Source organism: Tenrec ecaudatus, chromosome 2 (assembly GCF_050624435.1).
Source record: "Tenrec ecaudatus isolate mTenEca1 chromosome 2, mTenEca1.hap1, whole genome shotgun sequence".
NCBI lineage: Eukaryota > Metazoa > Chordata > Mammalia > Afrosoricida > Tenrecidae > Tenrec > Tenrec ecaudatus.
In genome coordinates this window covers 193,511,861-193,533,633 of record NC_134531.1, presented here as the reverse complement: position 1 = coordinate 193,533,633, position 21,773 = coordinate 193,511,861, and the positions used below count along the sequence as shown (strand labels likewise).

Below are 21,773 nucleotides of genomic sequence, written 5' to 3'. Positions count from 1 at the left end.
AGAGGTCTGTGGTTCACAACCACCAATAAACCAGTCAGGCACTCTGTGGGGAAAAATAAAGGCAACATGTTTCCGTAAGATTTATCGCCTCAGAAACCCTATGGACTGGTTTGATTGTGTACGATATGGTCACAATGATCCAGAAGAAACTCAGTGACACTGGCTAGATCAGAGTCTCAGAGAAATGGAGGCTTTAAAAATAACGAGATATTAGACCTACAGGGGACAAAACCGGAGACACAATGTGGGAATTGCACCCAATCTGATCCCGCCACACTGAGGCACAACACTAATGGGGTGCAACAGAACAGCTAGGGAATGGATCGGTGAGGTCCCCAGGGAATGCTGAAAGTGGACTTTGGAGCCAGGGCATGGTGCCCCAACAGTCTGGACTGGAAACACTCCTAAAGGCCAACGAATGATCCTTGAAGTGACTACAAGCTTTTCTTTCTTGTTGTGTTTTGTTTTTTGTCATTGGTTTCTTTTTGTTGTATATTATTGCTTGGCTTTGCTCTGTTTTTGTGCATGTTTTTATCTCAGCAGGTCTGTCTCAATAAGATAGGCTGGATGAATAATCTGGAGGAGAAAACAATGGGACCGACAGTTCCGGGGGGACATGGGAGAGGAGAGGAAGGGGGTGGGAAGGAAGTGGTGTTAACAAACCCAAGGACAAGGGAACAACAAGTGATCCAAATTGGTGGTCAGGAGGGTGTGAGAGGCCAGGTAGGGCATGATCAAGGGTAATGTAACAAAAAGGAATTGCTGAAACTGTGGTGGGGACTGAGCATGCTAGTGGGACAGGAGGAAAGTCAAGGGAAATAGAGGAAAGAACTGGGAGGCAAAGGGAATTTATAGAGATCGAGCTAAAGACGTGTACATATGCAAATATTTTATGTATGATGATGGGGAAATAGATCGATGTGCATATATTTATAGGCTTATTATTAAGGTAGCAGAAGGACATTGGGCCTCCACTCAAGTACTCCCTCAATGCAAGAATACTTTCTTCTATTAAATTGGCATTCTCTGATGCTCACCTTCCTGACACAACTGCTGAAGACAAAGTGGGTGAATAAGCAAATGTGGTGAAGAAAGCTGATGGTTCCCAGCTATCAAAAAATATAGCATATGGGGTCTTAAAAGCTTGAAGGTAAACAAGAGGTCATCTAGCTCAAAAGCAACAAAACCCACATGGAAGAAGTACACCAGCCTGTGTGATCATGAGGTGCCGAAGGGATCAGTTATCAGGTATCGAAGAACAAAAAATCACACCATTGTGTGCTCACCTCCCTGGTACAATCACCGAAGACAAATGGATGCATAAGCAAATGTGGTGAAGAAAGCTGATGGTGCCAAGCTATCAAAAGATATAGCGTCTGGGGTCTTAAAGGCTTGAAGGTAAACAAGAGGCCACCTAGCTCAGAAACAACAAGGTCCACATGGAAGAAGCACACTAGCCTGTGTGATCATGAGGTGGTGAAGGGATGAGATATCAGACATCATCAAAAAAAAAATCTTACCATAGTGAATGAGGGGGTAGTGTGGAGTGGAGATTCAAAACCCATTTGTAGGCTACTGGAGATCCCCTTGCAGAGGGATCTCGGGGAGGAGAGGAGCCAGTTAGGGCACAATATAGCAACGGTGAAAAATACAACTTTCCTCTAGTTCCTACATGCTTCGTCCCCTCCCATGCAACTATCATGATCGAATTCTCCCTTGCAAGTCTGGCTAGACCAGAGGATGTACGCTGGTACAGATAGGAACTGGAAACACAGGAAATCCAGGGCGAATGATCTCTTCAGGTCCAGTGGTGCGAGTGACGATACTGGGAGCATATAGAGAGGGTGGGTTGGAAAGGGGAAACTGATTACAAGGATCTACACATAACCTCCTCCCTGGGGCATGGACAACAGAAAAGTGGGTTAAGGGAGACATTGGACAGTGTAAGATATGACAAAATGATAATTTATAAATTATCAAGGGTTCATGAGGGATGGGGGAGCAGGGAGGGAGGGGGGACAAAATGAGGAGCTGATGTTTTGAGAATGATGAGGGCAATGAACGTACAAATGTGCTTTACACAATTGATGTACGTGTGGATTGTGCTTTACACAATTGATGTATGTGTGGATTGTGATAAAAGTTGTATGAGCCCCTAATAAAACGATTTTTAAAAAGTCTTGAATTGTGATCATGGAGGAGAAAGTGAAGGAGACACAGATGAAGATGGGACAACTCTATTCTGTGTAGATGAAGTTCCTGAAACCTCAAAAAGCAGAGAGTCACATCATTGATCTGAATGTATTTGCTGCTAGTTCTGGTCAATTTCATTTTGAAGACATATGTAAGATGAAACAAGACCGAAAGTTTTAAAACTTTAAAAGGCAACCCAATTGGACTTGCCACAGTCAGCACCAACAAGAAATTGAATGAAAACACACAATGCATCATTATGTTCATCATAGACGTTTTCAGCATGCTAATGCCCAGGTAACAGCAGTAAGAACATAGCCCCAAAGAAAGAATACCCTCTTCAAGTCCAAAAATTGACACTAATCCTGTAAAGCCAAGGCAGCTACTTGGTGCTGAATGTATAATGAAGCCATCAGAAGGATTCGAATCACAGCTGGAGCCTGAAATTAAGAGAAAACACAGCAGATATGTCATTGTAGGACCTAGCAGTCCTTTTCTCCTCTGCTATCTGCTTCAAAAAAAAATTTGACACAATTAGAGCTAAGGTCCATTTGTCATTCATAAGGACATCCGCTTCACAATTTGGCTTGAATTCCTGACATCTCCCTGATGGTGCACTACTGCAACTATTGTTGAATTATCTTCAGCCAAATGCTACTTGTCTGTTACTAGATCAATGATATTTTTATATTAAAGATCTTGTTTAGCCATTTCCACATCTGGGGTTGCCTTTTGAGATAGTTTATTGTGCCAGCCTGGCCGATAAACACAAGTGGGATTAATTGAAGGCCAGAGAGAGAAATGGCTCAGTGAGCCTCGCCTTTCTTGTCTCTCGTTCTTTAATCGTTGGACCAGTATGCAGCTGTCTTGCTTGTTATGTGCCTCAACTTAAAGGGTACACTAGCTGTTGGATGCCTAGCTGTGGACTGTGTCGCTGTAAGTTGAGGTCCCTTTAAGACCATATAATTGGAATTTACATCTCTGGATCTGGGGACTGACAGTTGGTGACCTGGCTGATGGTTGGTGACCTGCCTTGCTGTTTGCTGCCTATGCTGGGGTAGCCTAGCTCTCTCTCTCTACAGAGGACTACCTGATGGCCCTCAAGACTTGAAGGACTGCCAGTGTTTCACAACCCTTTCACGGGAGTAAGTTGCACCGAGTCATTTGTACTGCTTTATAATTTAACTGTTCATTTCTTGTATTATATATCTATTTTTTGTTTATATTTTAACTGTTTATTTCTTCTATTATATATCTATCTGTATATAATTAACAGTTCAGTTCTTGTGTTATATATCTAACTATCTTTATAAATATATATATTTAAACTTATCAGCAATCTGGTTTTATCTCTCTAGAGAACCCTGTCTAAAACACCTTTCTTTGGGATAAACACAAAAATGGATCTCTTCCAATATGGCCCAGGCTTCTGAAACGTGGCAAGGCAGAAAAAAATAGAGCAAATATCAAAATTGTGGCATTAATTTTTCTAAGGATGCACAAAGAGCCTGAAGACAGGCTATGACTTTGAATGAATCCATCGGACCCTATTAAGAATGTCAGTCCACCACAATTCTGGAAGACAGATGTCACAAAATACAGGATTAGTTGGTAAAAGTGTAGAAAAATCTCCAATGGAATTGTCGTAAATTGTGATGATAACAGACAGAATTGTTTGCAGACTAATGGGAAAGTTATTTTACCTGGGAAAAGAACAACCCAAATGACCAACGTGAAAGAGAGGAAAGCAAGCCTGGGACCCCCACATGAACAGTGATTTTGTCCGGTGATGGTGACAAGAGTGGCAGAACTCACGAAGAGGGAGCACAGCACCTCAGCCTGCTGCTTCAGCCTGTTCTTCCCCAGCACCATTCCCGGGAAACCCGAAGCAGCACTTCAAGGAAACACGTGCAGAATAGTTTGGGCCGAGAAGCATCGTACAGATTCAGAGTTACATTGACAAGAAAAGCAAGAAGGAAAGACAGTTTGCTCATTGTGGTAGCAATATGCCTTTGAAACATCATAAAGTGATTCTCAAGACACTTTCACTGACCCTGTATCCTCTCGCTGCCCCAGTGTCTGTGAGAGTGTCACTTTATATTGTCACTTTATATTAGTCAGAGGAAACACTCTTCTGACTAATAGAAACTGTAATTTTCATCTTTTTTTTTGTCTAGAAGAACTGGTCAGTGATTCTGTAGCAATTACTTTCAGTCACTTTGACTTAATTAAACATGAATTGTGTGGTGCCCCCAAATTACCAATAATGTTTCTACAGATGATACCAGCAGTTTATCAAATACTGCTAGGCAGCTGCAAATAAACAAGGTTTGGCATGCTTATATGGAAATAAACAAGATACGAAATTTGGAAGAAAAAATATATTACTTTGTGTTTCCAAACTGCTTTTGATCCTCAGACAAATGTGTTATTTGAAAGTATCACTACTTACCTCCTGGTGGGGTTTAATCAAGTGTAATGCATCTGAGAGGAATCACTATGAGCCGAATGGAGGGTGAGCATGATAGTGGGAGAGGTGGAAGGTGAAAGGAAATAGAGGAAAGAACTAGGAGGCAAAAGCTATTTAGAGAGGTATAGTTATGGGCATGTATATATGTAAATATACTAATTGATAATTAAAGGGATAGAAATCAGTGTACATATATCTGCATGTTAAGTATTGAGATAGCATATGGACTTTGCATCTCTACTCAAGGCCTCCCTTAACACAAGAACACTTTGTTCTAATAACCTGGCACTCTTTGATACTCACTTTCCCAACACAATCACTGAAGACACAGTGGGTGCATAAGCAAATGTGGTGAAGAGAGCAGATGGAGCCTGGTCCTCAAAAGATATAGCATCTGGGGTCTTAAAGGCTTGAAATTAAACAAGCAGCCACCCATCAGGGAAGCAAATAAGCGCACATGGAAGAAGCACACCAGCCTGTGTGATCATGAGGTGTCGAAGGGATCAAGTATTAGGTATCAAAACATCCAAAACAAATAAGTACATTGATGTGAAAGAGGTGGTTTGGAGTGGAGACCCAAAGCCCATTGGCAGACAATTGGATATCCCCCAACAGAAGGGTGATAAGGAAGGGATGATTCAACCAAAGTGCAGTATAGCACGGATGTAACACCCCCCCCCCCCACCACGACCCAGTTCTAACTTACAAATCTGGCCAGAGCAGAGAGCACACATTGGTACAGATAAGAGCTCTGAATATATCAAATTCAGGACAGATAAACCCTTCCGGAAGAGTAGTGGGAGTAGCAATATCATGAGGGTGGGGGCATGGTCAGAAAGCGGGAAAGAGGAGAAAGGGGGAACCCATTACAAGATTGTATATATATATCTTCCCCCAAGGGGATAAATAACAGAAATATGGGTGAAGGGAGACAACAGACAGTGTAAGATACAAAATAATAATAACAATATATAATTGATTAAAGCAACACAAGGGAGGTAGAGTGTGGAAGGGAGGGGGAAAAGGAGGAGCTTATAGCAAGGTCTCAAGTTAGAAGATGTTTTGAAAATGATGATGGCAACACATGCACAAATATGCTTGATACAATTGATGAATGGAAAGTTATAAGAGCTGAAGAGCCCCAAATAAAATTATTTCATTTAAAAAAGAAAGTATCATTACTGAAAGTAGTACACAGAATAATAATTCCTTATTTTTTGTTAATGAAAATGCCCTTTGACAAAGCCAACGGCAGCCTTGTTGTCTGTACCAGGCCGTATGAAGAAAACATCTAAGGAAGTTGTGTTAAAAAAAAAGTAAAGTGCTCCCTTTAGTCTAAACTATAACTCCAAAGCAAGCAAGAATACCAGTGTTTGATGGCGAGGAAGAAATGTAAGAGAGTCATACCATCTTCACTGGTCCTGCAGAAAAATTATTAATATATCCACCACCTCTGTTACTAATGAGGACCTGTCCTGTCTGAATGAATGGGAAGTTTAAAATGACATTATTACTGACTTTTAGCTTGAAATATTTAATGATTGAGAAACTGAAGAAAGAAGAAGCCAAAATAACTCATGGATTCAGTTCTTTTTAAAAAACAACGCATTAATGTCGATTTTGAACTGCTACTAGTTGATTCCATTGTATTTGTGAGTCCTGTGGCCTCAGCACTTGATATCATGCTGCAGTTAGAAGTTTTCCCTCTCTTCCACAATCTAGTGAGACACTGGTATTTCGAATGAATATACATATTCATATATAAACATATGTGTATACATGTCATATATGCATCCAATATATTATATCAGTACCTAGATATAGGTATCATATCAACATGACCATCACATACAATGATATAGAATCTCTACAAGTCAACAATTCATGTATTATGGTTCATAGTTGTCCTGCACTAGTATGATTTCTTTTTTTAACAGTGTCTCAAATTATATACCGATATCATAATATTTACTTTTTATACCCTAAAACAGTATCTGGCAAGATTTTAATGCTATCCATAAAGTTTTGAGTGGGTACATCCTCCTCAGTGGGGAGCCCAGTCCTTCTTCGTTGTGTGTTCTCAGTCTGGAGGCTCCGATGACTCCTGTTCACTGTGGGTGACCCTGCTGGCATTTGAAATGCCAGTGAAGTAGCTTCCCAGATCGCACCAACACACAAGCCACCACAAGACAAATATATAAAATATATTTGATATGTATGTATATATATTCACACATATATAGGATTATGCATTTACATATCCTGCTTTGCCTCTATCACATTATATCAGATAACATTTATATTTCACAATATATCAGACATAAATATTATACACATATATTCTGATATATATCAGAAAATCATATGTGACCCAACACACACACACACACACACACACACACAAATACACACACACACCATTCTATCCAGGACCTTCTAATGTGATCCTTCTTAGTGATAGTGATAGTCAGGCAAGGTCAAGTTCTTATGATTTCGTGGTGGTAGAGATTGATGTTTGCTTGCCTAGATAGTTTTGTTTGCCCAAATCTGCTGAAATTAGAACATCTTGGTTGATTAAGTTTAAATAGAAATTTTACTGCAAAAAGAAGATGCTGCTACAGTTTGGGTTTTGGTTGCTGCTATGTCTCTTACATTTCCAGTATTTGAATAACACTGGTCTAACTCTTTTACCCCTGCTATCATTATTACAAAATGAATTAATGCATCTAAATAGAGCTCTGTTGGCTTAGAGGGTGACACATTGGCCTGGTAACCACAGGCTAATTCCTATTTGTACACGTGGATAGCCTCTTCTCTGTTTGTGGTCTTTCCTTAGTTTGAAAGCTCTGCTGAAACCTGCTCACTCTGGGTGTCCCTGCTGGCATTTGAAATACCAGTGACATAGCTGCCAGCATCCCAGCAACACACAAGCCATCACAGTATAAAAAAAGGTAATACAATAGTACATTCAATATACTATGTGGAATTTCATAATAATTAATATATAATAGAAATTATATGATATCACCTAATTAATGCAATATAGAGAATGGTAAAATAAGTACTATCATATCATAGGAATGCTTTAAATGTGACTGAGGAGGAGCTGCTTTCTCCAACTAGAGTTAACCATGGTGACAGGAATAGGACAAAGCCTGTGGGAATGGAGCCTTTGAGATCCTCATTTGCTGAGTACTTGGCCTACTGAGTGGAAGAGATCTGTATTTGTGCCCATTTCAAAGAAGGATGATCCAAGATAATGCCCAAACTATAGAATGGCATCATTAATATCACATGCAAGGAAAAGGTTGCTGAAGATCATTCAACAATGGTTGCAGCAGTACATTATCAGGGAGCTCCCAGAAGTTCAAGCAGATTCAGAAGAGGATGTGAAACAAAGGGTATCGTTGCTGACATCAGATGGATTGTATCCTCTCACCATGCTTGTTCAATCTCGATGCTGATCAAATCACCAGAGAAGCTCATTATATGAAGAAGAGTGTGGCATCAGAATTGGAGAACAGCATGTTAACCATCTGCAATATGCGTTGACATCTGAAGATAGTATGTTTTGAGTGTGAAGATATCAATGAATCAGTTGTTCAGATGTCAGCTCTTGTACACACCAGTATTGTATATGTTTTGAGTAAGAAGAAAAACTGCACTGTGCCAGCTGCAGGAATCTACTGGGCACAGCAGGAGACTCCATGTCCAGAGCCTCAGTAGGCACGTGACTTAGAAGCGTCCTCATTCACTTCCAAAGTTGCTCTAAGGGTATGTCCACCAGCCAACACCTGCGGTTGCCTGACCTGAAAGCCTCTCCCTCATATCCAGTGCTGAAAATCCCTGGATACCAGCGTGACCTCCTGCCACCTGTTCACAGTAATGGCTGCACACTGATCTGATTAATTCCTCAGATTTTCTCCTCTGCACTTTTCCCTCAGATAGGTGTTGTCCACGTCTCTGTCTGATCACTCAAGGCAGGAATTTGCAACTTCGGTTTGCAGAAGAATTCATTGGGGCACCTGTCAGAACCTGGACTCCCAGCATCCTGCTCTGTTATCTGATCCTGTTCTTCCTCTCAGGAATGCCCTGTTTTCACAAGACACCATTGCATACAGTGCTCCCTCCTATTACACCATTGCATAGTGCCCCCTAGTGTTACAGCTGGGAGGAATCGAGCTTTCACCAGTTCAGGATTGCTAGTTTCCCAACAGTTTTTTTTTTTTAATGTTTTAAGTTGTTGGGTTTTTGCTTTTGCTTTAGTATATTTTCCTTACAAATAGAATGCAGATGGGCGAGGTAGATAGAGAGTCAGTCTCCACATTCTGGGATTGACTTCATAGCTACAAACGACATCAGAAGTCTCTTCCTTTTCTTTCTTTCTGTCTCTCCCTTTTCTGTACGGACTGTTTTACTTTTATTGCAATCTTGCTTTATTATCAGACTTCCAGGGCTTCTCTCTGCATGGAATCGCAGAATAAACCCTTCTGAGGTAGGAACTAGAGAATGAGAAATTACTAGTGAAGCCCAAAAACTCCACAAGGGAAGTACTGGAAGGAACAGAGGAGTTTGAAGAGCAGCAGGATACAAGATCAACAAACAGAAGTTCATCGGACTGCTATACACATAGGATAAAAGCACAGAAGAGGAGATCAAAAAGGTGGTGCCCTTCACAATAGCCAAGTACAAATGGAAATATCTAGGGATATACCTGACTAAAAGAACAAAAGATCTATAAGAGGAAAACTACAGAACACTATTACAAAAAAACAAGAGTGACCACAACAAATGGAAGAATATCCCATGCTCGTGGATTGGAAGACTCAATGTAGTAAAGATGTCAGTTCTGCCCAAGGCACCAAATAAGTTTAATGCAATCTCAATACAATTACCCTCATTTTTCTTCAGAGAAATAGAAAAACTGATTACCAACTTCATATGGAGAGGGAAGAATTAGCAGAGAACGCCTCAAGAAGAAGGACACAGTGGGAGGGCTTCTTTTGCCTGACTTTAGCACATACAATACAGCCACAGTTGTCAAAACCGCATGGTATTGGTATAATGACAGATACTCAGAACAATGGAAGAAAAATGGAAACCCAGAAATAAAATCATCAGCATACAGACAACTGATCTTTGATAAGGGCCCCAAAAATATCCAATGGGAAGCAGATGCCCTCTTTAACAAGTGGTGCTGGAAAAAGTGGATATCTACCTGCAGAAAAATGAAGCAAGACCCTTATTTCACTCCGTACACAAGAATAAACTCAAGTTGGATCACAAACCTCGAGGTAAACTCCCAAAGTATTAGGCCATCAGTGAGGGGATTGGTACCAACTTGAGAAGTTTGGCACAAGAAATACATGAGCTATAAGAAATAAGGAAGGACACAAACACAGAGGAGGCACAAATTGACAAGTGGGATATACTGAAGAAAAAACATCTGTGTACATCGAGATAATTCACCGAGAAGTAAGAGAGTCCACCGACTGGGAAAAACATCTTTAGCAATGACACATCAGACAAAGGCCTTATTACTAAAATCTACAATACTCTGCTAGCTTCCAAAAAGAAAAAAAAATGAATTGTCCACTGAGGACGTGGGTAAAGGACCTGAGCAGAAGTTTTAAAGGGGCAGAAATCCGAATGGCAAACAAACATATGAGAAAATGTTCCCGATCTTTAGCCACAAGAAAAATGCAAATCAAAACATCTATGAGATACCACCTAACCTCAAAGATAGCCCAATTCAAAAAACCAGAAAGCAACAACTGTTGGAGGGGCTGTGGTGAGATAGGAACTCTCATCCACTGCTGGTGGAGCTGTAGGTATGTACAGCCACTGTGGAAATCAATCTGGCAATATCTAAAACAGATAGAAATCGAGCTGCCTAATGTCCCAGCAATCCCCCTACTGGGCATATACCCAGAAGACGCAAAACAAACCATGGTCAGACATCTGTGCTCCAATGTTCATTGCGGCACAGTTTATAATTTCAAGGAGTTGGAAACAACCCAAATTTCCATCAACTGAAGAGTGCATTAAAAAACTGGTACATATATATAATGGAGTACTACACATCGCTAAAATGTTGTGATGAATGTATGAAGCACATCATCTACATGAGAAGAACTGGAGGAAATCATGCTAAGCGAAGTAAGCCAAGCACGAAAGGACAAATACAACATGAGTCCACTGAGGTAAGCTTAAAAAAATGCAAAAGGGGCATAGGGAAAAAAGCTACAATATACAAACATTCCTGGGGTGAGGACCAGGTAGTATGGTAGGGCCAGACCAAATCCAGGGATACACATGGTAGCCAACCAAAAAGGGAGAGGGGGAAAGAAAAAATAAAAAACAAATCGGTAGTGGGGGAATAGGGAATTGACCGACCCAAGGGACTGGTATTGTTTATATCTCCACAGGGAAAGAGAGACCAGACTTCAACCTGGTGCTCCAAGATGTGAATGCACCATGCCCGCATGAAGTAGGGAACCAGTGGAGAGGTCTGAGGGACTGGCCCCAATCCCAAGTACGTGGACAGCTGTGCTCCCTCAAGAAGACTTTATTTCAGAGGACAGCACTGTCGCTGCAGCTCAGGGGGAGGGACATGTCTGATCAGAGCACACCAGAGCGGATGAAGGGGGAGGAAGGGAGAGTGGAGCACATCCTGGCCCACCAGACCTTGAGGACAATATTCCCGCTCAGAGCAGTCAATCCGCAGAGAAGACCATATGGCCGGCCCCACTATGAGACACGATATCCCTCACTGACCCATAGCCCTACAGTGAACAACACTGGAGACACAGTGGAGTCCTAGGAAATACCAAAAATGGACTTTGGGGCTAGGGCTTGGCACCACATCAGCCTCGACAGGAAAATACTTTTAAAGTTCAGCAAATAGTCCTTGAAGTAACTACAAGCTTTTCTTTTTTGTTGTTGTGTGTGGGGTTTTTTGTCACTGTATTTTTGCTTTTGTTGTTGTTTTTCTTTTTGTGCATGTTATTATCTTCACAGGTCTGTCTAAATATGATAGTCTGGATGAACAATCTAGAGGAGAAAACAATGAGACCGACAGTTCTGTGGGGGCATGGGAGAGGAGAGGTGGGGGTGGGGCAGGGAAGGAAGTGGTGTTCACAAACCCAGGCACAAGGAAACAACAAGTAATCCAAATTGTTGGCGAGGAGGGTGTAGAGAGCCTGATAGGGCTTGATCAATGGCAATGTAACCTAAAGGAATTACTGAAACCCAAATGAAGTCTGAGCATGATAGTGGGACAAGAGGAAAGTAAAAGGAAATAGAGGAAAGAGCTAGGAGGCAAAGGGCATTTATAGAGGTCTAAATAAAGGCATGTACATATGTAAATATATTTATAAATGAGGATGGGGAAATAGATTTATGAGCATATATTTATACGTTTAGTATTAAGGTAGCTGATGGACATTGGGCCTCCACTCAAGTACTCTCTCAATGCAAGAATACTTTATTCTATTAAACTGGCATTCCATGATACTCACCTTCCCCACACAATCGCTGAAGACAAAGCAGGTGCATAAACAAATGTGGTGAAGAAAGCGGATGGTGCCCGGCTATCAAAAGATATAGTGCCTGGGGTGTTAAAGGCTTGAAGGTAATCAAGCAGCCATCTAGCTCAGAAGCAACAAAGCCCACAGTGAACAAGCACACCAGCCTATGTGATTATGGGGTGCTGAAGGGATCAGTTATCATGCATCAAAGAACAAAAAATCATATTATTGTGTGATCACCTCTGCAATACAATTGTTGAAGACAAAGTGGGTGCATAAGCAAATGTGCTGAAGAAAGCTGACGGTGTCCTGCTATCAAAAGACATAGCATCTGGGGTCTTAAAGGCTTGAAGGTACACAAGCAGCCATGTAGCTCCGAAGCAACAAAGCCCACACGGAAGAAGCACACCAGCCTGTGTGATCATGAGGTGTCGAAGGGATGAGGTATCAGGCATCAAAGAACAAAAATAATATCATTGCGAATGAGGGAGGGAGTGTGGATTGGGGACTCAAAGCCCATCTGTGGGCAACTGGACATCCCCTTATAAGGTCGCAGGGAGGAGACAAGCCAGTCAGGGTGCAGTGTAGCATCGATGAAACATACAACTTTCCTCTAGTTCCTAAATGCTTCCCGCACCCCTACTATCATGACCCCAATTCTGCCTTACTAATATGGCTAGACCAGAGGATGTACACTGGTACAGATAGGAACTGGAAACACGGAATCCAGGACATATGATCCCTTCAGGGCCAGTGGTGAGAGTGGCGATACCGGGAGGGTGGAGGGCGGGTGGCACAGAAAAGGGGAACTGATTACAGGGATTTACATATAGCCTCCTCCCTGGGGAACTGAAAACACAACAGTGGGTGAAATGAGACTTCGGACAGTGTAAGATATGACAAAATAATAATTTATAAATTATCAAGGGTTCATGAGGGAGGGGGGAGCGGGGAGGGAGGGGGAAATGAGGAACTGATTCCAGGGGCTTATGCGGAGAGCAAATGTTTTGAGAATAATGAGGGTAACGGATGTACAAATATGCTTTATACTATTGATGTATATATGGATTATGATAAGAGTTTTTGAGCCTCCAATGAAATAATTTAAAACAAAGAACTGTTCTTCAATTAGGTCTTATGATTAAGTGCAAACTCAAAATCCATCTGTATATCTAAAGTTTATGTATATTCCAAGTCCATAATAGAGGCAGCATTATCAGCTTTAGAAAAAATTTAAGTAACCTACCTTAGTCATTTGGTAATTCTATGTATATTGTTAATGTAGCCAATGGTATAGATTATAAAATACTTCTGAAAAAGGAATTATTTTAATATATGTATATATATATGTATTATAAAACTTTTTAAAAGTAAAATACATGGGACGAGGTGTTCACTTATACAGGTTAAAAATTTAAGTAAGTGCACATGGTTGAAGAAAGTAATTAGGGTGATACCAGAGGAACTCCGCAGAAATCAGCACAAGAGAGTTACTAAGAGGAAAATTCCACACTGCCGGTCACAGGAGGAACATCATAAAGATAAGTAGGCACAGATCCACTAGGTTTTGAATTGCTGGGGGCTTTTGGTTTACCACAGTGGAGGCTGGCTAGGATTTGACTTTAGCCCCACCACTGTCTGGAATGGAGTCAAGATCATTTGGAGCCATCCCAGGGGATCTATCTCAACACAGGCACAGATTGCCACCCCCTTGGGGCAGTGTTCAAACCCCTCCAGCCCCATGGTCAGGGATCAGGGATCAGCTATATTATTACTCTTGTTTTCCCCTCTTCTCTCTATACCCCCCCCCCACCGTTTCAATGGGCTAATTTTTTTTCTTTTACTATTTTTTCTTTCTCTCTTCCCTTTCCCTCACACACCACTTCCAAACTCCAGACCACTCCCCTTAGCCTAGGGCATTTGCACCTGCCCTTCACCCAGAACTCTGCCATCTGCAGTGTAACCCAAGGTTGGGGAAAGCCCATCCAGCCCCCACCAGGGAATATCCTGTCCAACTTCTTCCAGAGGAAATCCCGCCCACCTTCTTCCCAGGGAAATTCCACCTGCCCACCCTCTGAAGTGTTTAATATGTGGCTGGGGAAATCCTGACCACCTTATTTGGGAGAAATCCTGCCTGCATGGCTGGGGAGCTCCTATTCATCCTCTGTGGTCCTATGTAACGGAGGGAACTTCCTCTCGCCTGCTGTAGTGTGTCACATGGCCCAAGGCAGCTCATCCAACACTCACCAACATTCCACGTTGCTTCAGAAACATCTGCCTAACCTCCGTAGCAACTCTGGCCACCATTCATGGTGTTCTACACCAAAGTAGGCGAACCACCAGCCGTCTGTGACACTCCAGTTGCAGCGGGCACCCCCACACACCCCCTGCAGCACCCCAAGTTGCCGTGGGCACCACCATCATGGCTTCTTGGAGATTACCCAGTACAGCACTATCCTCATGGGTCCACAACAACCCAAGCAGCATCCCCTGAGAGGATCATCCAACTTGTTCTACGAATACCAGAATACTGGTTGACTAGGGAAACAGTGAAGCCACAGGAGGATAAAGTGGTAGGCCAATTCCATAGTGAAATTAACTGCATGCAGTGCAGAGAAGCATTCCTATGAGTCTTCCAGAGAAAGCCAGTGCTCTTTACCTCCCTGGAAAACGGCACCTGGCTCCTCTAAAACAACACAATGCAAACAGCAATCAGTCCCAATGACCTCAACGGGGAAAAAAAAACAACAACAGGAGAAACAAAAGGCAATGGCTGAAGAAGCAGACACTGATCTGCTAGAGAAAGAAAATTTCAGAATGCTGCTTGGAGTCATACAGGATATGAGGTAAACAATACAAAAAAAGGATGAAATGATAGAGGAGATAAAGTCCATACACCAAAGGGAAATACAAGAGCTTAGCTCCGAGAAAACAAAAACCAGTAGCAGACTCATGGACATCGTCAATCGACTGGAGAAGGCAGAGAACTGCACCAGTGATGTGGAAGACAGTCAAGCAGACTTTAACAAAAGCAAACAAAAATCTAATAAGATCATCAGAGAAGCTGATGAAAACTTAAGAGCTATGTCTGATGCTATGAAGAGGAACGGCATCAGAATGATTGGATTACTGGAGGAAGACACAACAAAGAAGTCATCTGCAACAATAGTGAGAGGATTTTTGGAGGAAAACTCCTCCAGCTTAATGAATGAAAACCAGGCAACCATTCAGGACTCTGAAAGAACACCAGCTAGACTGAATCCCAAGAAGAAGTCACCAAGGCACATAATACTTAAACTATCCAACTTTGGATCACCCACAACCTGCTGAGTTCCCACGTGCGGAACTTGGGGCCCTGCGGCTTCCCGCTGTGGCTGCAGGCTTCCGAGGTCCGCGTCAACCCCGTGGAATTCAATCGCGACTTTGTGGTGCAGATGATCCCCAAGGTGGAGTGGTCACGCTTCTGGAGGCGGCCGAAACCTTGCATCTGACCAAGGTCTCCAGCGCGCCAGTGGAGGGATACGAGCGGGATGAAGAATTTCTGAGGAAGATGCACCACGTGTTGCTGGAGGTGGACGTGTTGGAAGGCACCCTGCAGTGCCCGGCGTCCAGCAGGCTCTTCCCCATCAGCCGCGGGATCCCCAACATGCTGTGGAACAACGAGGAAACGGAGACTTAAGCCAGCCAGGCACTGATTCCATTCTGTGACCTTGTATTTCTGTTGTGTCCCTTGTATGTTGGCTGCCTGCCTGTCGTTTGCATCCACGACCCTTTACCCAGTGACACACGCAACACAAGACTGCCTTTGATCTTGATAGTATATATATATTTTTCTCATTAAAGGTTCAAAACAAACAAAAAACCTCTCCAACTTTGAGGAAAATGAGAAAATCATGAGAGCAGCTAGGGAAAAAGAAGCAATCACATATAAAAGTTCCCAAATAAGAATATGCTCAGACCTATCAGAAGAAACTATGAAGAAGAGGACAGAGTGGAGTAACATATTCCCAAAATTGAAGGAAAGCAATGCAAACCCAAGAACACTCTCCCGAGCCAAATTATCGATCAAGATAGATGGAGAAGTAAGAGTCTTCACAGACAAGGAAAAATTCAATGAACACACGAAAAGAAACCCAGTCTTACAACAAATCCTTGCCAACACAGTATAGACAGAAGAACAACACCCACCAAGCATAATTAAGAGACCGCCACATAAAACAACCTTACCCAGAGGGCAACAAAGAGAAAACAGAACCCAAGATAGTATTGGCTTAAGGATGGAAATACGTTAAGACTGAAACACACACACACACACACAATCACAACACACTGATAAGAAAGAGAGGTAGGGAAACACCCAACACAAAAGGTATAAAATGACATCACAGAGTCCACAGATGGAGATACTAAAACTGAATATCAATAAACTGAATTCAGTCATTAAAATAGAGAGGTTAGCAGACTGGTTTAAAAAACACAAACCATTAATCTGCTGCTTACAGGAGACACATCTCAAGACTACAGACAAAAATAGGCTGAAAATCAATGGTTTGAGAGAAGCATACCAAGAAAACAGCAATTAAAAAAAAGCAGGGTTTGTAATCCTAATCTCAGATAAAATTGGCCTCAAAGTGCAAACCATAAAAAGAGATAAGGAGACAAAAATGTGGAACTGATACCAACGGCTCATGTAGAAAGAAAATATTTTGAGAATGATGATGGCAACAAATGTACAAATGTGCTTGACACAATAGATGGAGGTGTGGATTGTGATGAGTTGTATGAGCCCCCAATAGAATAATTAAAAACAAATGCACACCTCGACTGCAATGGAGTTTTTTCACTTTATATGTTTTCACTAACTGTGAGAAATGCGGCATTATTCCGTGGCATAGGCATGCAAATAAAATGTGTGTAGAAGCTCAGTTGATATAACTTTTGTAAATATAGAAGAAAATTTTGTCTTCATTTGCAATTCCTTTAATATTCCTGTGCTATAAATAGTTCTTTGCTTTGGAATTCTCCTCTAAAGTAGTTGTAACATTTGTCTAATTCGTTCATTACCCTGTACCCTGGGTACAGGGTAAATTAAGAGGGAAGAAGAGAGAGAATAAAATAAATAATTATAGTAATAATAAGGGACTGTCTGGAGTGGCCAACAGATATGTGAAAATAATGGGGAAATGTATTTAAGAGGAAAAATCAGGAAATCAGCATTAGTAAGTTTCATGGAAGTCTATTTCATGAGGAGGGAGGGACAATGCAGGAAAGGATGATGGGTGGATCTCCAGCAAAAAAAGAAGAGGCAAGGGAGAGAAAGACTCGGTATGGCTTCAGTGTGAATGCTGGAGTTCTGTTGCTAAAGCAGTGTGAAGGTGGGCACGTCTGTACACCCAGTGCGTGGGAGGAGGCCTTGTTTGGGTGGATGTCCTGGAATCTACAGGCCTGCCGGTTTTTGCCAGGTGAGAATGCACATTATCAGGTGGGTGGGGAGGTATCCTAAGAGGACACAGAAAGAGGAAATGGGAGAGAACAAAGAAAATACTAAACACAACAGAACAAAAGTACAAACATTATGGAAACAAAAGAAAAACTAAAGCTGAGCTGTGGGGGTGGGAGTCCTACTCCTTTGGTCGTGTTATTGTGTGAACACAAGTGCTGCATGGGAGAGGTGGGGCACTTGGGAGAGGATGGCGCTGGAAAACGAAGCAGGGAAGAAGATGGGAAATGAGGACAAGTGAGGCTTCTTGGGTACTGATTATGGCTGCACCAGGCTGCCCACCCAATCCGCTGCCCAGCAGGGCCTCCAGAGCCCCGTGAAGGCGGAGATTTTGCTGGCTGGATTGCCTCAGGGGGTGGCGAAAGGGGCTGTGCCAAAGAAGGCAGTGTTCACCGAAGCTGCTCTCGCTGCTGGTCCGTGGGAAAGGGGAGTCTGTGCAGGTGTTGCTGCTCTGCCCTTGAAGAAACTGGTCTACTTAGCTTTTAAGTTGAATCTCTGCCTGCCAGGAAGTGCAGGATGTCCCTGCAAGTGGACCTTTCCCACAGTTACTGCTGGTTTCCTGGCAGCCACACTGCCCCTGTACTAGTGCGTTGGAGTCACAATGTCCCCCAGTGACTTATTGATGGCTGAATTTTCACAAGTAGATGACCCAGACGTCTTCCTGAGATGGCTCTGTGTAGAACAGAACCTCCAGCATTTCAGCTCACAGCTAAACAAACTGACCATTTGCACAATCCAAGGACTCTATAAATTTACAGATTAGTAAATATTAGATAAAGAGATTTAGTAGGCAGATAAAAGAGAGAGAGAGAGAGAGAGAGAGAGAGAGAGAGAGAGAGAGAGAGAGATCAAAATTGACTTTTTTTAAGGACTGGCTCATGAGCTAATGGGGACCATGAGTTTTATATCCAAATAGCAAGAGGCTGATTCTAAACTCCAACACTTTGGGGTCAGAATTCAGGAGGCTGGAAGTTACAGACTAGAAGATCAAGTGAGAGTTTATTTGACACACCCTGAGAGTGAAGTTCTTCTTCTGGAATCCCAGTGTTAGCTTTTAGGACAGATGAAGTTCAACTAAATCATGAAAGCTTCTTGTTGTTGCACATTAGAAAAAGTTCTGACTGATAACAACGCTACACCCAACGGAAGGAAGCACTGCTCTTTATGAGGAAGTGAGCAACCAAATTTAAAATAAACAAAAAAGCCCACAGAGCATGTCTCCACTGTGCATAGTGGAATGCACATGCTTCTGAATTTTCTGAGCTAATCTTACATTTAAGAGCCTGGTGGTTTAGTGGATTAGGGATCAGGCTGCTAACCAGAGCATCAGCCGTTCAAAATCACCAATTGGTCCATGGGAGAAAGACGTGGCTTTCTACTGTTGTAAAAACTGACAGTTTGGACATGAGAAAATAATAATGATTTATAAATTATTAAGGGTTCATAGGGGGCATGTGGTGAAGGAAGGGCAAAAATGAGGAGCTGATACCAAGGACTCAAGTAGAAAATGTTTTGAGAATGATAATGGCAGCAAATGTACAAATGTGCTTGACACAATGGATGGAGGTGTGGATTGTGATGAGTTGTATGAGCCCCCAATAGAATGATTAAAAACAAATGCACAACTCGACAGCAGTGGCGTTTGTTTTTTTTCACTTTATATGTTCTCACTAACTGTGAGAAATGCGGCATTATTCCCTGGCATAGGCATGCAAATAAAATGTGTGTAGAAGCTCAGTTGATATAACTTTTTCAAATATAGAAGGGCATTTTGTCTTCATTTGCAATTCCTTTAATATTCCTTTGCTATAAATAGTTCTTGGCTTTGGGATTCTCCTCTAAAGTAGTCGTAACATTTGCCTGATTCCTTCATTAAGAATTAGTGAGTAGAGTCCTTTACCTGTGTGCATTGCATATTGTTATGAGAGTCATAATTCTATCTTCCTTTGAAAAGGTTTAAGGCAGTGTAGACGGTGGTGCGTAGTGAGCAGGCCTCCAACTTTCAAAGACTGGCTGGTAGACCCAAGACGGCTCTATGTGTCTTTATCCTTATCAAACTCACCACTCATGAAATAGCCTATCTTCCTCATCACAAAAACAGCTTAAAAATACAACAAATAAGTAAAGCTAACTCAATACTCTGCATTAATTTTCTTGAGTTGCCTTGAATCAAATTATCTAGGTTCCCAAACTATCCTGTGTTTCACAGAGGATATTAGAGATCCCATTTATCTCCTGGACTCTTTTCTGCCCATTTTCAGTCTGGACTGTTCGGGAGGACATGGAAAAGCTGTCTTGCCATAATTTTAGAAAACTAGTCCTCAAAGGGTCCTTCCGAGGGGTGAAGATTGGAAGGAACAATGTAAGTAGAGAGTCTGCAGTTCTGTCTTTCTAGGAGGAGATGGTCTCCAGTACAGAAGGCAACACTGTGTCTTATCCACATCGAGGAGATGTGGTTGTTGCTGTGTTCTTCTCTGTCTGCTGAATGGAACCTCTAAAGTAGGAGTCCTCAAACTTTGTAAACAGGGGGCCAGTTCACTGTCCCTCAGGCCCGTTGTAGGGTCGGAAAATAGTGTAAACAAGGACTATGAACAAACTCCTATGCACACTGCACGTATCTTATTTGAAGTAAAAAAAAAAGCGGGGTGGGGTGGGGTGGGAAACACCTAGCCGGGCGGATAAATGTCCTCGGCGGGCCGCATGTGGCCCGCGGGCCTCAGTTTGAGGACGCCTGCTGTAAAGAGAAGCTCAAGTAGCACCACAGATGGTTCTCATGCTGAGTTTCACGCCACTCAAGTTAACGCATGCGTGCAGGGATTCTACTCCAGCCGCCGCTCTGACTAGTGGAGTGAGGATACTCAAGTTCAGAGAGGAGTGCTTTTCAATGGAATTTCTACCATTATCTGCTAGTTCAAGAAAACACAGCATTGGGATACCCTAGTGGGTTTTCTAGTGGAGAATTTTAACTGTCTACATATTGGAGACTCATTCAGAAATCAGAGCCTGTGGCCAGGTAACATCACTTTCAGCTGTACTTTCCCCAACATTCCTGGATACAATTCACATGATAAAAAACACAGCTATGAATTAGCACACACCTGTTGGTATTAAAAAGACCGATTCCACGGAAGCATAACAACTGTGAATACGAGTGAGACTCCAGCTGCACAGGGCATGTAGCCAATATAAATTAGCATGCGCAGAAATGAGACACTTTGTCACTGGGTGGCTGTGTCCTGCTTCTGGCAGTCATCATCATCGCCATTCACACTCCTTCTCCACACTCCTTCCCTCAGTGTGTGCTCTTCACATCAGTCTCAGGGTTGGTTTTGCAAATCAGATATGTATAATTTTTTAAATTAATAATTTTACTCGGGAGCTCCTACATATCTTGTAACAATCCATCATCCAGTGGTATTAAGCACACTTGTATGCATGTTACACCACCATCTCCAAAACAATTTCTTTCGACTTGAGCCCCTGGTATCAACTCCTCTTTTGTCCCCTCCCTCCCTCTGCTTCCCACCCTTGTGAATCCTTGATCAATTATATATTTTTGTTGCTGTTTTGTGTCTTACACTGTCTGTTGTCTCCCTTAACCCACCTTTCTTTTATTTGGCCGCCTGGGTGGTGGGGGTGGCTATATATCCATCTTTGTAGAAGTCTCCAGATTTATGTGTCTTTAGAGATGACACAGGCGCAGAACCTGGATTTCTGTTGAAAAATAATGGCCTTTTGAAGCTCTGTTTCTTCTTAACTACAATGGTTTGTGCCTGTTTTAGGATTCTTTATATGACCCCATGTGGCTTTCTTTTCATTTCAGAAACAATATGCTTTCACTTTCCTCCTTGCCTTTGGGCAATTTGAGAAATTCACTTTTCAGATAAGGGGTTAGATGGGGTTGTGGGGTATGGCACAAATCAAAGTATTGCAGATGGCAGTGTGCATAGTAACTTTGATGTGCTGTAAATGCGTGTATTCATAATTTGCTGGTGAGGACACCATGCCCACAATTACATCTGCCAGTACTTCTACCAAAAACTCATCTCCAAATTGCATGCTTAATTCATTGCTGAAATGC

The 21,773-nt window shown here is 42.2% G+C and overlaps 3 pseudogenes; all 3 read left to right on the top strand.

The window, feature by feature from the left end:
- The first annotated feature begins 66 nt into the window (after positions 1-66).
- Positions 67-2,679, top strand: LOC142440250 (sentrin-specific protease 6 pseudogene; annotated as a pseudogene).
- Positions 2,680-3,069: 390 nt separating this feature from the next.
- LOC142440249 (sentrin-specific protease 6-like) lies at positions 3,070-6,260 on the top strand (annotated as a pseudogene).
- Positions 6,261-15,500: 9,240 nt separating this feature from the next.
- Positions 15,501-15,871, top strand: LOC142440248 (multifunctional methyltransferase subunit TRM112-like protein pseudogene; annotated as a pseudogene).
- Positions 15,872-21,773: the final 5,902 nt, after the last annotated feature.